Source organism: Ambystoma mexicanum, chromosome 13 (genome assembly GCF_040938575.1).
Source record: "Ambystoma mexicanum isolate Mex_15411 chromosome 13, UKY_AmexF1_1, whole genome shotgun sequence".
Taxonomy (NCBI): Eukaryota; Metazoa; Chordata; class Amphibia; order Caudata; family Ambystomatidae; genus Ambystoma; species Ambystoma mexicanum.
In genome coordinates this window covers 297253584-297273641 of record NC_090938.1, presented here as the reverse complement: position 1 = coordinate 297273641, position 20058 = coordinate 297253584, and positions in this window count along the sequence as shown.

The window sequence follows — 20058 nt, the reverse complement described above, 5'->3', positions numbered from 1 at the left end:
GAAGGGGAAGGAGTTGTATATGACATCTCAGGCCATAGGAAGGGTCTCAGGATTGGAATGGGAATGATTTGGATATCACATCTCATGTTATAGGAAGGGTCTCAGGTTTGGTATAGCATTGAGATATCACATCTCTGCTATCGGAAGTGGCTCCGGATTGGAATGGGAAGGAGTTGGATATCCCATCTCATGTTATAGGACGGGTCTCTGATTTGGTATTAGAATCATTGAGATATCACATCGCATGCTGTAGGAAGGGTCTAAGGATTGGAATGGGATGGACTTGGACATCACATCTCATGCTATAGGTAGGCTCTCAGGTTTGGTATAAGCATTGAGATATCACATCTCATGCTATAGGAAGGGTCTCAAGATTGGAATGGGACGGATTTGGATATCACATCTCATGCTATAGGAAGGGTCTCAGGTTTGGTATACGCATGGAGATATCACTTCTCATGCTATAGGAAGGGTCTCAGGATTGGAATGAGAAGGAGTTGGATAACACATCTCATGCTATAGGAAGGGTCTCAGATTTGGTATAAGCATTGAGATATCACATCTCATGCTATAGGAAGGGTCTCAGGATTGGAATGGGAAGGAGTTGTATATGACATCTCAGGCCATAGGAAGGGTCTCAGGTTTGGTATAAGCATTGAGATATCACATCTCTGCTATCGGAAGGGTCTCAGGATTGGAATGGGAAGGACTTGGATGTCAAATCTCATGCTATAGGGAGGGTCTCAAGTTTGATATTAGAAGCATTGAGATATCACATCTCATGCTATAGGAAGGGTCTCAAGATTGGAATGGGACGGATTTGGATATCACATCTCATGCTATAGGAAGGGTCTCAGGTTTGGTATACGCATGGAGATATCACTTCTCATGCTATAGGAAGGGTCTCAGGATTGGAATGAGAAGGAGTTGGATAACACATCTCATGCTATAGGAAGGGTCTCAGATTTGGTATAAGCATTGAGATATCACATCTCATGCTATAGGAAGGGTCTCAGGATTGGAATGGGAAGGAGTTGTATATGACATCTCAGGCCATAGGAAGGGTCTCAGGTTTGGTATAAGCATTGAGATATCACATCTCTGCTATCGGAAGGGTCTCAGGATTGGAATGGGAAGGAGTTGGATATCACATCTCATGATATATGAAGGGTCTCAGGTTTGGAAGGGGAAGGATTTGGATATCACATCTCATCTTATAGGACGGGTCTCAGGTTTGGTATTAGAAGCATTGAGAAATCAAGTCTCATGGTATAGGAAGGGTCTCAGAATTGGAATGGGAAGGAGTTGGATAACACATCTCAAGCTATAGCAAGGGTCTCAGGATTGGAATGGGAAGAAGTTTGATATCACATCTCATGCCATAGTATGGGTCTCATGTTTGGTAGAAGCATTGGGATATCACATCTCATGCTATCGGAAGGGTATCAGTATTGGATTTGGAAGGAGTTGGATATCCCATCATGCTATAGGAAGGGTCTCAGGTTGGAATGGGAAGGAGTTGGATATCACATCTCATGTTATAGGAAGGGTCTCAGGATTGGAATGGGAAGGACTTGGATATCATATCTCATGCTATGGGAAGGCTCTCAGGTTTGGAAGGGGAAGGAGTTGGATATCACATCTCAAGCTATAGGAAGGGTCTCAGGTTTGGTATTAGAAGCATTGAGATATCACATCTCATGCTATAGGAAGGGTCTCAGGATTGGAATGGGAAGGAGTTGGATATCACATCTCAAGCTATAGGAAGGGTCTCAGGTTTGGTATAAGCATTGAGATATCACATCTCATGCTATAGGAAGGGTGTCAGAATTAGAATGGGAAGGAGTTGGATATCACATCTCATGTTATAGGAAAGATCTCAGGTTTGGTATTAGAAGCATTGAGACATCAAATCTCATGTTATAGGAAGGGTCTCAGGATTGGAATGGGAAGAAGTTGGATATCACATCTCATGCTATAGGAAGGGTCTCAGGATTGGAATGGGAAGGAGTTGTATATGACGTCTCATGCCATAGGAAGGGTCTCAGGTTTGGTATAAGCATTGAGATATCACATCACATGCTATAGGAAGGGTCTCAGGATTGGAATGGGAAGGATTTGGATATCACATCTCATGCTATAGGCAGGGTCTCAGGTTTGGAAAGGGAAGGAGTTGGATATCACATTTCATGTTAGAGGTAGGATCTCAGTTTTGGTATTAGAGGCATTGAGATATCACATCTCATGCTATCAGAAGGGTCTCAGGATTGGAATGGGAAGGAGTTGGATATCACATCTCATGCTAAAGGGAGGGTCTCAGGTTTGGAAGGGGAAGGAGTTTGATATCACATCTCATGCCATAGTATGGGTCTCAGGTTTGGTAGAAGCATTGGGATATCACATCTCATGCTATCGGAAGGGTATCAGTATTGGATTTGGAAGGAGTTGGATATCCCATCTCATGCTATAGGAAGGGTCTCAGGTTGGAATGGGAAGGAGTTGGATATCACATCTCATGTTATAGGAAGGGTTTCAGGATTGGAATGGGAAGGACTTGGATATCATATCTCATGCTATAGGAAGGGTCTCAGAATTGGAATAGGAAGGAGTTGGATATCACATCTCATGTTATAGGAAAGATCTCAGGTTTGGTATTAGAAGCATTGAGACATCAAATCTCATGTTATAGGAAGGGTCTCAGGATTGGAATGGGAATAAGTTGGATATCACATCTCATGCTATAGGAAGGGTCTCAGGTTTGGTATAAGCATTGAGATATCACATCTCATACTATAGGAAGGGTCTCAGGATTGGAATGGGAAGGAGTTGTATATGACATCTCATGCCATAGGAAGGGTCTCAGGTTTGGTATAAGCATTGAGATATCACATCACATGCTATAGGAAGGGTCTCAGGATTGGAATGGGAAGGACTTGGATATCACATCTCATGCTATAGGCAGGGTCTCAGGTTTGTAAAGGGAAGGAGTTGGATATCACATTTCATGTTAGAGGTAGGATCTCAGGTTTGGTATTAGAGGCATTGAGATATCACATCTCATGCTATCAGAAGGGTCTCAGGATTGGAATGGGAAGGAGTTGGATATCACATCTCATGCTAAAGGGAGGGTCTCAGGTTTGGAAGGGGAAGGAGTTTGATATCACATCTCATGCCATAGTATGGGTCTCAGGTTTGGTAGAAGCTTTGGGATATCACATCTCATGCTATCGGAAGGGTATCAGTATTGGATTTGGAAGGAGTTGGATATCCCATCTCATGCTATAGGAAGGGTCTCAGGTTGGAATGGGAAGGAGTTGGATATCACATCTCATGTTATAGGAAGGGTCTCAGGATTGGAATGGGAAGGACTTGGATATCATATCTCATGCTATAGGAAGGGTCTCAGAATTGGAATGGGAAGGAGTTGGATATCACATCTCATGTTATAGGAAAGATCTCAGGTTTGGTATTAGAAGCATTGAGACATCACATCTCATGTTATAAGAAGGGTCTCAGGATTGGAATGGGAAGAAGTTGGATATCACATCTCATGCTATAGGAAGGGTCTCAGGTTTGGTATAAGCATTGAGTTATCACATCTCATGCTATAGGAAGGGTCTCAGGATTGGAATGGGAAGAAGTTGGATATCACATCTCATGCTATAGGAAGGATCTCAGATTTGGTATTAGAAGCATTGAGATATCACATCTCATGCTATCGGAAGGGTCTCAGGATTGGAATGGGAAGGATTTGGATATCACATCTCATGTCATAGGAAGGATCTCAGGTTTGGTATTAGAAGCATTGATATATCACATCTCATGCTATAGGAATGGTCTCAGGATTGGAATGAGTAGGAGTTGGATATTACATTCTTGCTATAGGAAGGGTCTCATGTTTGGAATGGGAAGGAGTTGGATATCACATATGCTATAGGAAGGATCTCAGGTTTGGTATTAGAAGCATTGAGATATCACATCTCATGCTATCGGAAGGGTCTCAGGATTGGAATGGGAATGATTTGGATATCACATCTCATGTTATAGGAAGGGTCTCAGGTTTGGTATAAGCATTGAGATATCACATCTCTGCTATCGGAAGTGGCTCAGGATTGGAATGGGAAGGAGTTGGATATCCCATCTCATGTTATAGGACGGGTCTCTGGTTTGGTATTAGAATCATTGAGAGATCACATCGCATGCTGTAGGAAGGGTCTAAGGATTGGAATGGGATGGACTTGGACATCACATCTCATGCTATAGGTAGGCTTTCAGGTTTGGTATAAGCATTGAGATATCACATCTCATGCTATAGGAAGGGTCTCAGGATTGGAATGGGACGGATTTGGATATCACATCTCATGCTATAGGAAGGGTCTCAGGTTTTGTATACGCATGGAGATATCACTTCTCATGCCATAGGAAGGGTCTCAGGATTGGAATGGGAAGGAGTTGGATATCACATCTCATGCTATAGGAAGGGTCTCAGATTTGGTATAAGCATTGAGATATCACATCTCATGCTATAGGAAGGGTCTCAGGATTGGAATGGGAAGGAGTTGTATATGACATCTCAGGCCATAGGAAGGGTCTCAGGTTTGGTATAAGCATTGAGATATCACATCTCTGCTATCGGAAGGGTCTCAGGATTGGAATGGGAAGGACTTGGATGTCACATCTCATGCTATAAGGGAGGGTCTCAAGTTTGATATTAGAAGCATTGAGATAACAAATCTCATGATATCGGAATAGTCTCACATTGGAATGGGAAGGAGTTGGATATCACATCTCATGATATAGGAAGGGTCTAAGGTTTGGAAGGGGAAGGATTTGGATATCACATCTCATGTTATAGGACGGGTCTCGGGTTTGGTATTAGAAGCATTGAGATATCAAGTCTCATGGTATAGGAAGGGTCTCAGAATTGAAATGGGAAGGAGTTGGATAACACATCTCAAGCTATAGGAAGGGTCTCAGGATTGGAATGGGAAGAAGTTTGATATCACATCTCATGCCATAGTATGGGTCTCAGGTTTGGTAGAAGCATTGGGATATCACATCTCATGCTATCGGAAGGGTATCAGTATTGGATTTGGAAGGAGTTGGATATCCCATCATGCTATAGGAAGGGTCTCAGGTTGGAATGGGAAGGAGTTGGATATCACATCTCATGTTATAGGAAGGGTCTCAGGATTGGAATGGGAAGGACTTGGATATCATATCTCATGCTATGGGAAGGCTCTCAGGTTTGGAAGGGGAAGGAGTTGGATATCACATCTCAAGCTATAGGAAGGGTCTCAGGTTTGGTATAAGCATTGACATATCACATCTCATGCTATAGGAAGGCTCTCAGCATTGGAATGGGAAGGAGTTGTATATGAAATCTCATGCCATAGGAAGGGTCTCAGGTTTGGTATAAGCATTGAGATATCACATCACATGCTATAGGAAGGGTCTCAGGATTGGAATGGGAAGGACTTGGATATCACATCTCATGCTATAGGCAGGGTCTCAGGTTTGGAAAGGGAAGGAGTTGGATATCACATTTCATGTTAGAGGTAGGATCTCAGGTTTGGTATTAGAGGCATTGAGATATCACATCTCATGCTATCAGAAGGGTCTCAGGATTGGAATGGGAAGGAGTTGGATATCACATCTCATGCTAAAGGGAGGGTCTCAGGTTTGGAAGGGGAAGGATTTGGATATCACATCTCATGTTATAGGAAGGATCTCAGGTTTGGTATTAGAAGCATTGAGATATCACATCTCATGCTATCGGAAGTATCTCAGGCTTGGTATTAGAAGCATTGAGATATCACATCTCATGCTATAAGAAGGGTCTCAGGATTGGAATGGGATGGAGTTGGATATCACATCTCATGCTAAAGGAAGGGTCTCAGGTTTGGTAGAAGCATTGGGATATCACATCTCATGCTATCGGAAGGGTATCAGAATTGGATTTGGAAGGAGTTGGATATCCCATCTCATGCTATAGGAAGGGTCTCAGGTTGAAATGGGAAGGAGTTGGATATCACATCTCATGTTATAGGAAGGGTCTCAGGATTCGTTTTAGAGGCATTGAGATATCACATCTCATGCTATCAGAAGGGTCTCAGGATTGGAATGGGAAGGAGTTGGATTTCACATCTCATGCTAAAGGGAGGGTCTCAGGTTTGGAAGGGGAAGGATTTGGATATCACATCTCATGTTATAGGAAGGATCTCAGGTTTGGTATTAGAAGCATTGAGATATCACATCTCATGCTATCGGAAGGATCTCAGGTTTGGTATTAGAAGCATTGAGATATCACATCTCATGCTATCAGAAGGGTCTCAGGATTGGAATGGGAAGGAGTTGGATATCACATCTCATGCTAAAGGGAGGGTCTCAGGTTTGGAAGGGGAAGGATTTGGATATCACATCTCATGTTATCGGAAGGATCTCAGGTTTGGTATTAGAAGTATTGAGATATCACATCTCATGCTATAAGAAGGGTCTCAGGATTGGAATGGGATGGAGTTGGATATCACATCTCATGCTAAAGGAAGGGTCTCAGGTTTGGTAGAATCATTGAGATATCACATCTCATGCTATCGGAAATGTCTCAGGATTGGAATGGGAAGGAGCTGGATATCACATCTCATGCTAAAGGAAGGGTCTCAGGTTTGGAACGGGAAGGAGTTGGATATCACATCTCATGTTATAGGAAGGGTCTCAGGTTTGGTATAAGCATTGAGATATCATATCTCTGCTATCGGAAGTGTCTCAGGATTGGAATGGGAAGGAGTTGGATATCCCATCTCATGTTATAGGACGGGTCTCAGGTTTGTTATTAGAATCATTGAGATATCATATTGCATGCTGTAGGAAGGGTCTAAGTATTGCAATGGGAAGGACTTGGATATCACATCTCATGCTATAGATAGGCTCCCAGGTTTGGAAAGGGAAGGAGTTGGATATCACATTTCATGTTAGAGGAAGGATCTCAGGTTTGGTATTAGAGGCATTGAGCCATCACATCTCATGCTATAGGAAGGGTCTCAGGATTGGAATGGGAAGGAGTTGGATATCACATCTCATGCTATAGGAAGGGTCTCAGGTTAGGTATAAGCATTGAGATATCACATCTCATGCTATAGGAAGGGTCTCAGGATTGGAATGGGAAGGAGTTGTATATGACATCTCATGCCGTAGGAAGGGTCTCAGGTTTGGTATAAGCATTGAGATATCACATCTCTGCAATCGAAAGGGTCTCAGGATTGGAATGGGAAGGAGTTGGATATCCCATCTCATGTTATAGGAAGAGTCTCAGGTTTGGTATTAGAAGCATTGAGATATTACATCTCATGCTATAGGAAGTGTCTCAGGATTGGAATGGGAAGGACTTGGATATCACATCTCATGCTATAGGGAGGGTCTCAAGTTTGATATTAGAAGCATTGAGATATCACATCTCATGCTATAGGAAGGGTCTCAGGATTAGAATGGGAAGGAGTTGGATATCACTTCTCATGCTATAGGAAGGGTCTCAGGTTTGGTATAAGCAGTGAGATATCACATCTCATGCTATAGGAAGTGTCTCAGGATTGGAATGGGAAGGAGTTGGATATCACATCTCATGTTATAGGAAGGATCTCAGGTTTGGTATAAGCATTGAGATATCACATCTCTGCTATCGGAATGGTCTCAGGATTGGAATGGGAAGGAGTTGGATATTCCCATCTCATGATAAAGGAAGGGTCTAAGGTTTGGAAGGGGAAGGATTTGGATATCACATCTCATGTTATAGGACGGGTCTCAGGTTTGGTATTAGAAGCATTGAGATATCACTTCTCATGCTATAGGAAGGGTCTCAGGATTGGAATGGGAAGGACTTGGATATCACATCTCATGCTATAGGGAGGGTCTGAAGTTTGATATTAGAAGCATTGAGATATGACATCTCATGATATCGGAAGGGTCTCAGGATTGGAATGGGAAGGAGTTGGATATCACATCTCATGATAAAGGAAGGGTCTAAGGTTTGGAAGGGGAAGGATTTGGATATCACATCTCATGTTATAGGAAGGGTCTCAGGTTTGGTATTAGAAGCATTGAGATATCAAGTCTCATGGTATAGCAAGGGTCTCAGAATTGGAATGGGAAGGAGTTGGATATCACATCTCAAGCTATAGTAAGGGTCTCAGGATTGGAATGGGAAGGAGTTTGATATCACATCTCATGCCATAGTATGGGTCTCAGGTTTGGTAGAAGCATTGGGATATCACATCTCATGCTATCGGAAGGGTATCAGTATTGGATTTGGAAGGAGTTGGATATCCCATCTCATGCTATAGGAAGGGTCTCAGGTTGGAATGGGAAGGAGTTGGATATCACATCTCATGTTATATGAAGATTCTCAGGATTGGAATGGGAAGGACTTGGATATCATATCTCATGCTATAGGAAGGCTCTCAGGTTTGGAAGGGGAAGGAGTTGGATATCACATTTCATGTTAGAGGAAGGATCTCAGGTTTGGTATAAGAGGCATTGCGATATCACATCTCATGCTATAGGAAGGGTCTCAGGTTTGGTATAAGCAGTGAGATATCACATCTCATGCTATAGGAAGTGTCTCAGGATTGGAATGGGAGGGAGTTGGATATCACATCTCATGCCATAGTATGGGTCTCAGGTTTGGTAGAAGCATTGGGATATCACATCTCATGCTATCGGAAGGGTATCAGTATTGGATTTGGAAGGAGTTGGATATCCCATCTCATGTTATAGGAAGGGTCTCAGGATTGGAATGGGAAGGCCTTGGATATCATATCTCATGCTATAGGAAGGCTCTCAGGTTTGGAAGGGAAAGGAGTTGGATATCACATCTCATGTTATAGGAAGGGTCTCAGGATTGGAATGGGAAGGACTTGGATATCATATCTCATGCTATAGGAAGGCTCTCAGGTTTGGAAGGGGAAGGAGTTGGATATCACATTTCATGTTAGAGGAAGGATCTCAGGTTTGGTATAAGAGGCATTGAGATATCACATCTCATGCTATAGGAAGGGTCTCAGGATTGGAATGGGAAGGAGTTGGATATCACATCTCAAGCTATAGGAAGGGTCTCAGGTTTGGTATAAGCATTGATATATCACATCTCATGCTATAGGAAGGGTCTCAGAATTGGAATGGGAAGGAGTTGGATATCACATCTCATGTTATAGGAAAGATCTCAGGTTTGGTATTAGAAGCATTGAGACATCACATCTCATGTTATAGGAAGGGTCTCAGGATTGGAATGGGAAGAAGTTGGATATCACATCTCATGCTATAGGAAGGGTCTCAGGTTTGGTATAAGCATTGAGATATCACATCCCATGCTATAGGAAGGGTCTCAGGATTGGAATGGGAAGGAGTTGTATATGACATCTCATGCCATAGGAAGGGTATCAGGTTTGGTATAAGCATTGAGATATCACATCACATGCTATAGGAAGGGTCTCAGGATTGGAATGGGAAGGACTTGGATATCACATCTCATGCTTTAGGCAGGGTCTCAGGTTTGGAAAGGGAAGCAGTTGGATATAACATTTCATGTTAGAGGTAGGATCTCAGGTTTGGTATTAGAGGCATTGAGATATCACATCTCATGCTATCAGAAGGGTCTCAGGATTGGAACGGGAAGGAGTTGGATATCACATCTCATGCTAAAGGGAGGGTCTCAGGTTTGGAACGGGAAGGAGTTGGATATCACATCTCATGCTATAGGAAGGGTCTCAGGTTTGGAATGGGAAGGAATTGGATATCACATCTCATGTCATAGGAAGGATCTCAGGTTTGGTATTAGAAGCATTGAGATATCACATCTCATGCTATAGGAATGGTCTCAGGATTGGAATGGGAAGGAGTTGGATATTACATTCTTGCTATAGGAAGGGTCTCATGTTTGGAATGGGAAGGAGTTGGATATCACATATGCTATAGGAAGGGTCACAGGTTTGGAACGGGAAGGAGTTGGATATCACATCTCATGTTATAGGAAGGGTCTCAGGTTTGGTATAAGCATTGAGATATCACATCTCTGCTATCGGAAGTGTCTCAGGATTGGAATGGGAAGGAGTTGGATATCACATCTCATGCTAAAGGGAGGGTCTCAGGTTTGGAAGGGGAAGGAGTTTGATATCACATCTCATGCCATAGTATGGGTCTCAGGTTTGGTAGAAGCATTGGGATATCACATCTCATGCTATCGGAAGGGTATCAGTATTGGATTTGGAAGGAGTTGGATATCCCATCTCATGCTATAGGAAGGGTCTCAGGTTGGAATGGGAAGGAGTTGGATATCACATCTCATGTTATAGGAAGGGTTTCAGGATTGGAATGGGAAGGACTTGGATATCATATCTCATGCTATAGGAAGGGTCTCAGAATTGGAATAGGAAGGAGTTGGATATCACATCTCATGTTATAGGAAAGATCTCAGGTTTGGTATTAGAAGCATTGAGACATCAAATCTCATGTTATAGGAAGGGTCTCAGGATTGGAATGGGAATAAGTTGGATATCACATCTCATGCTATAGGAAGGGTCTCAGGTTTGGTATAAGCATTGAGATATCACATCTCATACTATAGGAAGGGTCTCAGGATTGGAATGGGAAGGAGTTGTATATGACATCTCATGCCATAGGAAGGGTCTCAGGTTTGGTATAAGCATTGAGATATCACATCACATGCTATAGGAAGGGTCTCAGGATTGGAATGGGAAGGACTTGGATATCACATCTCATGCTATAGGCAGGGTCTCAGGTTTGTAAAGGGAAGGAGTTGGATATCACATTTCATGTTAGAGGTAGGATCTCAGGTTTGGTATTAGAGGCATTGAGATATCACATCTCATGCTATCAGAAGGGTCTCAGGATTGGAATGGGAAGGAGTTGGATATCACATCTCATGCTAAAGGGAGGGTCTCAGGTTTGGAAGGGGAAGGAGTTTGATATCACATCTCATGCCATAGTATGGGTCTCAGGTTTGGTAGAAGCTTTGGGATATCACATCTCATGCTATCGGAAGGGTATCAGTATTGGATTTGGAAGGAGTTGGATATCCCATCTCATGCTATAGGAAGGGTCTCAGGTTGGAATGGGAAGGAGTTGGATATCACATCTCATGTTATAGGAAGGGTCTCAGGATTGGAATGGGAAGGACTTGGATATCATATCTCATGCTATAGGAAGGGTCTCAGAATTGGAATGGGAAGGAGTTGGATATCACATCTCATGTTATAGGAAAGATCTCAGGTTTGGTATTAGAAGCATTGAGACATCACATCTCATGTTATAAGAAGGGTCTCAGGATTGGAATGGGAAGAAGTTGGATATCACATCTCATGCTATAGGAAGGGTCTCAGGTTTGGTATAAGCATTGAGTTATCACATCTCATGCTATAGGAAGGGTCTCAGGATTGGAATGGGAAGAAGTTGGATATCACATCTCATGCTATAGGAAGGATCTCAGATTTGGTATTAGAAGCATTGAGATATCACATCTCATGCTATCGGAAGGGTCTCAGGATTGGAATGGGAAGGATTTGGATATCACATCTCATGTCATAGGAAGGATCTCAGGTTTGGTATTAGAAGCATTGATATATCACATCTCATGCTATAGGAATGGTCTCAGGATTGGAATGAGTAGGAGTTGGATATTACATTCTTGCTATAGGAAGGGTCTCATGTTTGGAATGGGAAGGAGTTGGATATCACATATGCTATAGGAAGGATCTCAGGTTTGGTATTAGAAGCATTGAGATATCACATCTCATGCTATCGGAAGGGTCTCAGGATTGGAATGGGAATGATTTGGATATCACATCTCATGTTATAGGAAGGGTCTCAGGTTTGGTATAAGCATTGAGATATCACATCTCTGCTATCGGAAGTGGCTCAGGATTGGAATGGGAAGGAGTTGGATATCCCATCTCATGTTATAGGACGGGTCTCTGGTTTGGTATTAGAATCATTGAGAGATCACATCACATGCTGTAGGAAGGGTCTAAGGATTGGAATGGGATGGACTTGGACATCACATCTCATGCTATAGGTAGGCTTTCAGGTTTGGTATAAGCATTGAGATATCACATCTCATGCTATAGGAAGGGTCTCAGGATTGGAATGGGACGGATTTGGATATCACATCTCATGCTATAGGAAGGGTCTCAGGTTTTGTATACGCATGGAGATATCACTTCTCATGCCATAGGAAGGGTCTCAGGATTGGAATGGGAAGGAGTTGGATATCACATCTCATGCTATAGGAAGGGTCTCAGATTTGGTATAAGCATTGAGATATCACATCTCATGCTATAGGAAGGGTCTCAGGATTGGAATGGGAAGGAGTTGTATATGAATTCTCAGGCCATAGGAAGGGTCTCAGGTTTGGTATAAGCATTGAGATATCACATCTCTGCTATCGGAAGGGTCTCAGGATTGGAATGGGAAGGACTTGGATGTCACATCTCATGCTATAAGGGAGGGTCTCAAGTTTGATATTAGAAGCATTGAGATAACAAATCTCATGATATCGGAATAGTCTCACATTGGAATGGGAAGGAGTTGGATATCACATCTCATGATATAGGAAGGGTCTAAGGTTTGGAAGGGGAAGGATTTGGATATCACATCTCATGTTATAGGACGGGTCTCGGGTTTGGTATTAGAAGCATTGAGATATCAAGTCTCATGGTATAGGAAGGGTCTCAGAATTGAAATGGGAAGGAGTTGGATAACACATCTCAAGCTATAGGAAGGGTCTCAGGATTGGAATGGGAAGAAGTTTGATATCACATCTCATGCCATAGTATGGGTCTCAGGTTTGGTAGAAGCATTGGGATATCACATCTCATGCTATCGGAAGGGTATCAGTATTGGATTTGGAAGGAGTTGGATATCCCATCATGCTATAGGAAGGGTCTCAGGTTGGAATGGGAAGGAGTTGGATATCACATCTCATGTTATAGGAAGGGTCTCAGGATTGGAATGGGAAGGACTTGGATATCATATCTCATGCTATGGGAAGGCTCTCAGGTTTGGAAGGGGAAGGAGTTGGATATCACATCTCAAGCTATAGGAAGGGTCTCAGGTTTGGTATTAGAAGCATTGAGATATCACATCTCATGCTATAGGAAGGGTCTCAGGATTGGAATGGGAAGGAGTTGGATATCACATCTCAAGCTATAGGAAGGGTCTCAGGTTTGGTATAAGCATTGAGATATCACATCTCATGCTATAGGAAGGGTCTCAGAATTGGAATGGGAAGGAGTTGGATATCACATCTCATGTTATAGGAAAGATCTCAGGTTTGGTATTAGAAGCATTGAGACATCAAATCTCATGTTATAGGAAGGGTCTCGGGATTGGAATGGGAAGAAGTTGGATATCACATCTCATGCTATATGAAGGGTCTCAGGTTTGGTATAAGCATTGACATATCACATCTCATGCTATAGGAAGGCTCTCAGCATTGGAATGGGAAGGAGTTGTATATGAAATCTCATGCCATAGGAAGGGTCTCAGGTTTGGTATAAGCATTGAGATATCACATCACATGCTATAGGAAGGGTCTCAGGATTGGAATGGGAAGGACTTGGATATCACATCTCATGCTATAGGCAGGGTCTCAGGTTTGGAAAGGGAAGGAGTTGGATATCACATTTCATGTTAGAGGTAGGATCTCAGGTTTGGTATTAGAGGCATTGAGATATCACATCTCATGCTATCAGAAGGGTCTCAGGATTGGAATGGGAAGGAGTTGGATATCACATCTCATGCTAAAGGGAGGGTCTCAGGTTTGGAAGGGGAAGGATTTGGATATCACATCTCATGTTATAGGAAGGATCTCAGGTTTGGTATTAGAAGCATTGAGATATCACATCTCATGCTATCGGAAGTATCTCAGGCTTGGTATTAGAAGCATTGAGATATCACATCTCATGCTATAAGAAGGGTCTCAGGATTGGAATGGGATGGAGTTGGATATCACATCTCATGCTAAAGGAAGGGTCTCAGGTTTGGTAGAAGCATTGGGATATCACATCTCATGCTATCGGAAGGGTATCAGAATTGGATTTGGAAGGAGTTGGATATCCCATCTCATGCTATAGGAAGGGTCTCAGGTTGAAATGGGAAGGAGTTGGATATCACATCTCATGTTATAGGAAGGGTCTCAGGATTCGTTTTAGAGGCATTGAGATATCACATCTCATGCTATCAGAAGGGTCTCAGGATTGGAATGGGAAGGAGTTGGATTTCACATCTCATGCTAAAGGGAGGGTCTCAGGTTTGGAAGGGGAAGGATTTGGATATCACATCTCATGTTATAGGAAGGATCTCAGGTTTGGTATTAGAAGCATTGAGATATCACATCTCATGCTATCGGAAGGATCTCAGGTTTGGTATTAGAAGCATTGAGATATCACATCTCATGCTATCAGAAGGGTCTCAGGATTGGAATGGGAAGGAGTTGGATATCACATCTCATGCTAAAGGGAGGGTCTCAGGTTTGGAAGGGGAAGGATTTGGATATCACATCTCATGTTATCGGAAGGATCTCAGGTTTGGTATTAGAAGTATTGAGATATCACATCTCATGCTATAAGAAGGGTCTCAGGATTGGAATGGGATGGAGTTGGATATCACATCTCATGCTAAAGGAAGGGTCTCAGGTTTGGTAGAATCATTGAGATATCACATCTCATGCTATCGGAAATGTCTCAGGATTGGAATGGGAAGGAGCTGGATATCACATCTCATGCTAAAGGAAGGGTCTCAGGTTTGGAACGGGAAGGAGTTGGATATCACATCTCATGTTATAGGAAGGGTCTCAGGTTTGGTATAAGCATTGAGATATCATATCTCTGCTATCGGAAGTGTCTCAGGATTGGAATGGGAAGGAGTTGGATATCCCATCTCATGTTATAGGACGGGTCTCAGGTTTGTTATTAGAATCATTGAGATATCATATTGCATGCTGTAGGAAGGGTCTAAGTATTGCAATGGGAAGGACTTGGATATCACATCTCATGCTATAGATAGGCTCCCAGGTTTGGAAAGGGAAGGAGTTGGATATCACATTTCATGTTAGAGGAAGGATCTCAGGTTTGGTATTAGAGGCATTGAGCCATCACATCTCATGCTATAGGAAGGGTCTCAGGATTGGAATGGGAAGGAGTTGGATATCACATCTCATGCTATAGGAAGGGTCTCAGGTTAGGTATAAGCATTGAGATATCACATCTCATGCTATAGGAAGGGTCTCAGGATTGGAATGGGAAGGAGTTGTATATGACATCTCATGCCGTAGGAAGGGTCTCAGGTTTGGTATAAGCATTGAGATATCACATCTCTGCAATCGAAAGGGTCTCAGGATTGGAATGGGAAGGAGTTGGATATCCCATCTCATGTTATAGGAAGAGTCTCAGGTTTGGTATTAGAAGCATTGAGATATTACATCTCATGCTATAGGAAGTGTCTCAGGATTGGAATGGGAAGGACTTGGATATCACATCTCATGCTATAGGGAGGGTCTCAAGTTTGATATTAGAAGCATTGAGATATCACATCTCATGCTATAGGAAGGGTCTCAGGATTAGAATGGGAAGGAGTTGGATATCACTTCTCATGCTATAGGAAGGGTCTCAGGTTTGGTATAAGCAGTGAGATATCACATCTCATGCTATAGGAAGTGTCTCAGGATTGGAATGGGAAGGAGTTGGATATCACATCTCATGTTATAGGAAGGATCTCAGGTTTGGTATAAGCATTGAGATATCACATCTCTGCTATCGGAATGGTCTCAGGATTGGAATGGGAAGGAGTTGGATATTCCCATCTCATGATAAAGGAAGGGTCTAAGGTTTGGAAGGGGAAGGATTTGGATATCACATCTCATGTTATAGGACGGGTCTCAGGTTTGGTATTAGAAGCATTGAGATATCACTTCTCATGCTATAGGAAGGGTCTCAGGATTGGAATGGGAAGGACTTGGATATCACATCTCATGCTATAGGGAGGGTCTGAAGTTTGATATTAGAAGCATTGAGATATGACATCTCATGATATCGGAAGGGTCTCAGGATTGGAATGGGAAGGAGTTGGATATCACATCTCATGATAAAGGAAGGGTCTAAGGTTTGGAAGGGGAAGGATTTGGATATCACATCTCATGTTATAGGAAGGGTCTCAGGTTTGGTATTAGAAGCATTGAGATATCAAGTCTCATGGTATAGCAAGGGTCTCAGAATTGGAATGGGAAGGAGTTGGATATCACATCTCAAGCTATAGTAAGGGTCTCAGGATTGGAATGGGAAGGAGTTTGATATCACATCTCATGCCATAGTATGGGTCTCAGGTTTGGTAGAAGCATTGGGATATCACATCTCATGCTATCGGAAGGGTATCAGTATTGGATTTGGAAGGAGTTGGATATCCCATCTCATGCTATAGGAAGGGTCTCAGGTTGGAATGGGAAGGAGTTGGATATCACATCTCATGTTATATGAAGATTCTCAGGATTGGAATGGGAAGGACTTGGATATCATATCTCATGCTATAGGAAGGCTCTCAGGTTTGGAAGGGGAAGGAGTTGGATATCACATTTCATGTTAGAGGAAGGATCTCAGGTTTGGTATAAGAGGCATTGAGATATCACATCTCATGCTATAGGAAGGGTCTCAGGTTTGGTATAAGCAGTGAGATATCACATCTCATGCTATAGGAAGTGTCTCAGGATTGGAATGGGAGGGAGTTGGATATCACATCTCATGCCATAGTATGGGTCTCAGGTTTGGTAGAAGCATTGGGATATCACATCTCATGCTATCGGAAGGGTATCAGTATTGGATTTGGAAGGAGTTGGATATCCCATCTCATGTTATAGGAAGGGTCTCAGGATTGGAATGGGAAGGCCTTGGATATCATATCTCATGCTATAGGAAGGCTCTCAGGTTTGGAAGGGAAAGGAGTTGGATATCACATCTCATGTTATAGGAGGGGTCTCAGGATTGGAATGGGAAGGACTTGGATATCATATCTCATGCTATAGGAAGGCTCTCAGGTTTGGAAGGGGAAGGAGTTGGATATCACATTTCATGTTAGAGGAAGGATCTCAGGTTTGGTATAAGAGGCATTGAGATATCACATCTCATGCTATAGGAAGGGTCTCAGGATTGGAATGGGAAGGAGTTGGATATCACATCTCAAGCTATAGGAAGGGTCTCAGGTTTGGTATAAGCATTGATATATCACATCTCATGCTATAGGAAGGGTCTCAGAATTGGAATGGGAAGGAGTTGGATATCACATCTCATGTTATAGGAAAGATCTCAGGTTTGGTATTAGAAGCATTGAGACATCACATCTCATGTTATAGGAAGGGTCTCAGGATTGGAATGGGAAGAAGTTGGATATCACATCTCATGCTATAGGAAGGGTCTCAGGTTTGGTATAAGCATTGAGATATCACATCCCATGCTATAGGAAGGGTCTCAGGATTGGAATGGGAAGGAGTTGTATATGACATCTCATGCCATAGGAAGGGTATCAGGTTTGGTATAAGCATTGAGATATCACATCACATGCTATAGGAAGGGTCTCAGGATTGGAATGGGAAGGACTTGGATATCACATCTCATGCTTTAGGCAGGGTCTCAGGTTTGGAAAGGGAAGCAGTTGGATATAACATTTCATGTTAGAGGTAGGATCTCAGGTTTGGTATTAGAGGCATTGAGATATCACATCTCATGCTATCAGAAGGGTCTCAGGATTGGAACGGGAAGGAGTTGGATATCACATCTCATGCTAAAGGGAGGGTCTCAGGTTTGGAACGGGAAGGAGTTGGATATCACATCTCATGCTATAGGAAGGGTCTCAGGTTTGGAATGGGAAGGAATTGGATATCACATCTCATGTCATAGGAAGGATCTCAGGTTTGGTATTAGAAGCATTGAGATATCACATCTCATGCTATAGGAATGGTCTCAGGATTGGAATGGGAAGGAGTTGGATATTACATTCTTGCTATAGGAAGGGTCTCATGTTTGGAATGGGAAGGAGTTGGATATCACATATGCTATAGGAAGGGTCACAGGTTTGGAACGGGAAGGAGTTGGATATCACATCTCATGTTATAGGAAGGGTCTCAGGTTTGGTATAAGCATTGAGATATCACATCTCTGCTATCGGAAGTGTCTCAGGATTGGAATGGGAAGGAGTTGGATATCCCATCTCATGTTATAGGACGGGTCTCAGGTTTGTTATTAGAATCATTGAGATATCATATTGCATGCTGTAGGAAGGGTCTAAGGATTGGAATGGGAAGGACTTGGATATCACATCTCATGCTATAGGTAGGCTCTCAGGATTGGAAAGGAAAGGAGTTGGATATCACATTTCATGTTAGAGGAAGGATCTCAGGTTTGGTATTAGAGGCATTGAGATATCACATCTCATGCAATAGGAAGGGTCTCAGGATTGGAATGGGAAGGAGTTGGATATCACATCTCATGCTATAGGAAGGGTCTCGGGTTTGGTATAAGCATTGAGATATCACATCTCATACTATAGGAAGGGTCTCTGGATTGGAATGGGAAGGAGTTGGATATCACATCTCATGTTATAGGAAGGATCTCAGGCTTGGTATTAGAAGCATTGAGACATCACATCTCATGCTATAGGAAGGGTCTCAGGATTATAATGGGAAGGAGTTGTATATGACATCTCATGCCATAGGAAGGGTCTCAGGTTTGGTATAAGCATTGAGATATCACATCTCTGCTATCGGAAGGGTCTCAGGATTGGAATGGGAAGGAGTTGGATATCCCATCTCATGTTATAGGAAGAGTCTCAGGTTTGGTATTAGAAGCATTGAGATATCACATCTCATGCTATAGGAAGTGTCTCAGGATTGGAATGGGAAGAACTTGGATATCACATCTCATGCTATAGTGAGGGTCTCAAGTTTGATATTAGAAGCATTGAGATATCACATCTCATGCTATAGGAAGGGTCTCAGGATTGGAATGGGAAGGAGTCGGATATCACAACTCATGCTATAGGAAGGGTCTCAGGTTTGGTATAAGCAGTGAGATATCACATCTCATGCTATAGGAAGTGTCTCAGGATTGGAATGGGAAGGAGTTGGATATCGCATCTCATGTTATAGGAAGGATCTCAGGTTTGGTATAAGCATTCAGATATCACATCTCTGCTATCGGAAGGGTCTCAGGATTGGAATGGGAAGGAGTTGGATATTCCCATCTCATGTTATAGGAAGGCTCTCAGGTTTGGAAGGGAAAGGAGTTGGATATCACATCTCATGTTATAGGAAGGGTCTCAGGATTGGAATGGGAAGGACTTGGATATCATATCTCATGCTATAGGAAGGCTCTCAGGTTTGGAAGGGGAAGGAGTTGGATATCACATTTCATGTTAGAGGAAGGATCTCAGGTTTGGTATAAGAGGCATTGAGATATCACATCTCAAGCTATAGGAAGGGTCTCAGGTTTGGTATAAGCATTGATATATCACATCTCATGCTATAGGAAGGGTCTCAGAATTGGAATGGGAAGGAGTTGGATATCACATCTCATGTTATAGGAAAGATCTCAGGTTTGGTATTAGAAGCATTGAGACATCACATCTCATGTTATAGGAAGGGTCTCAGGATTGGAATGGGAAGAAGTTGGATATCACATCTCATGCTATAGGAAGGGTCTCAGGTTTGGTATAAGCATTGAGATATCACATCCCATGCTATAGGAAGGGTCTCAGGATTGGAATGGGAAGGAGTTGTATATGACATCTCATGCCATAGGAAGGGTATCAGGTTTGGTATAAGCATTGAGATATCACATCACATGCTATAGGAAGGGTCTCAGGATTGGAATGGGAAGGACTTGGATATCACATCTCATGCTTTAGGCAGGGTCTCAGGTTTGGAAAGGGAAGCAGTTGGATATAACATTTCATGTTAGAGGTAGGATCTCAGGTTTGGTATTAGAGGCATTGAGATATCACATCTCA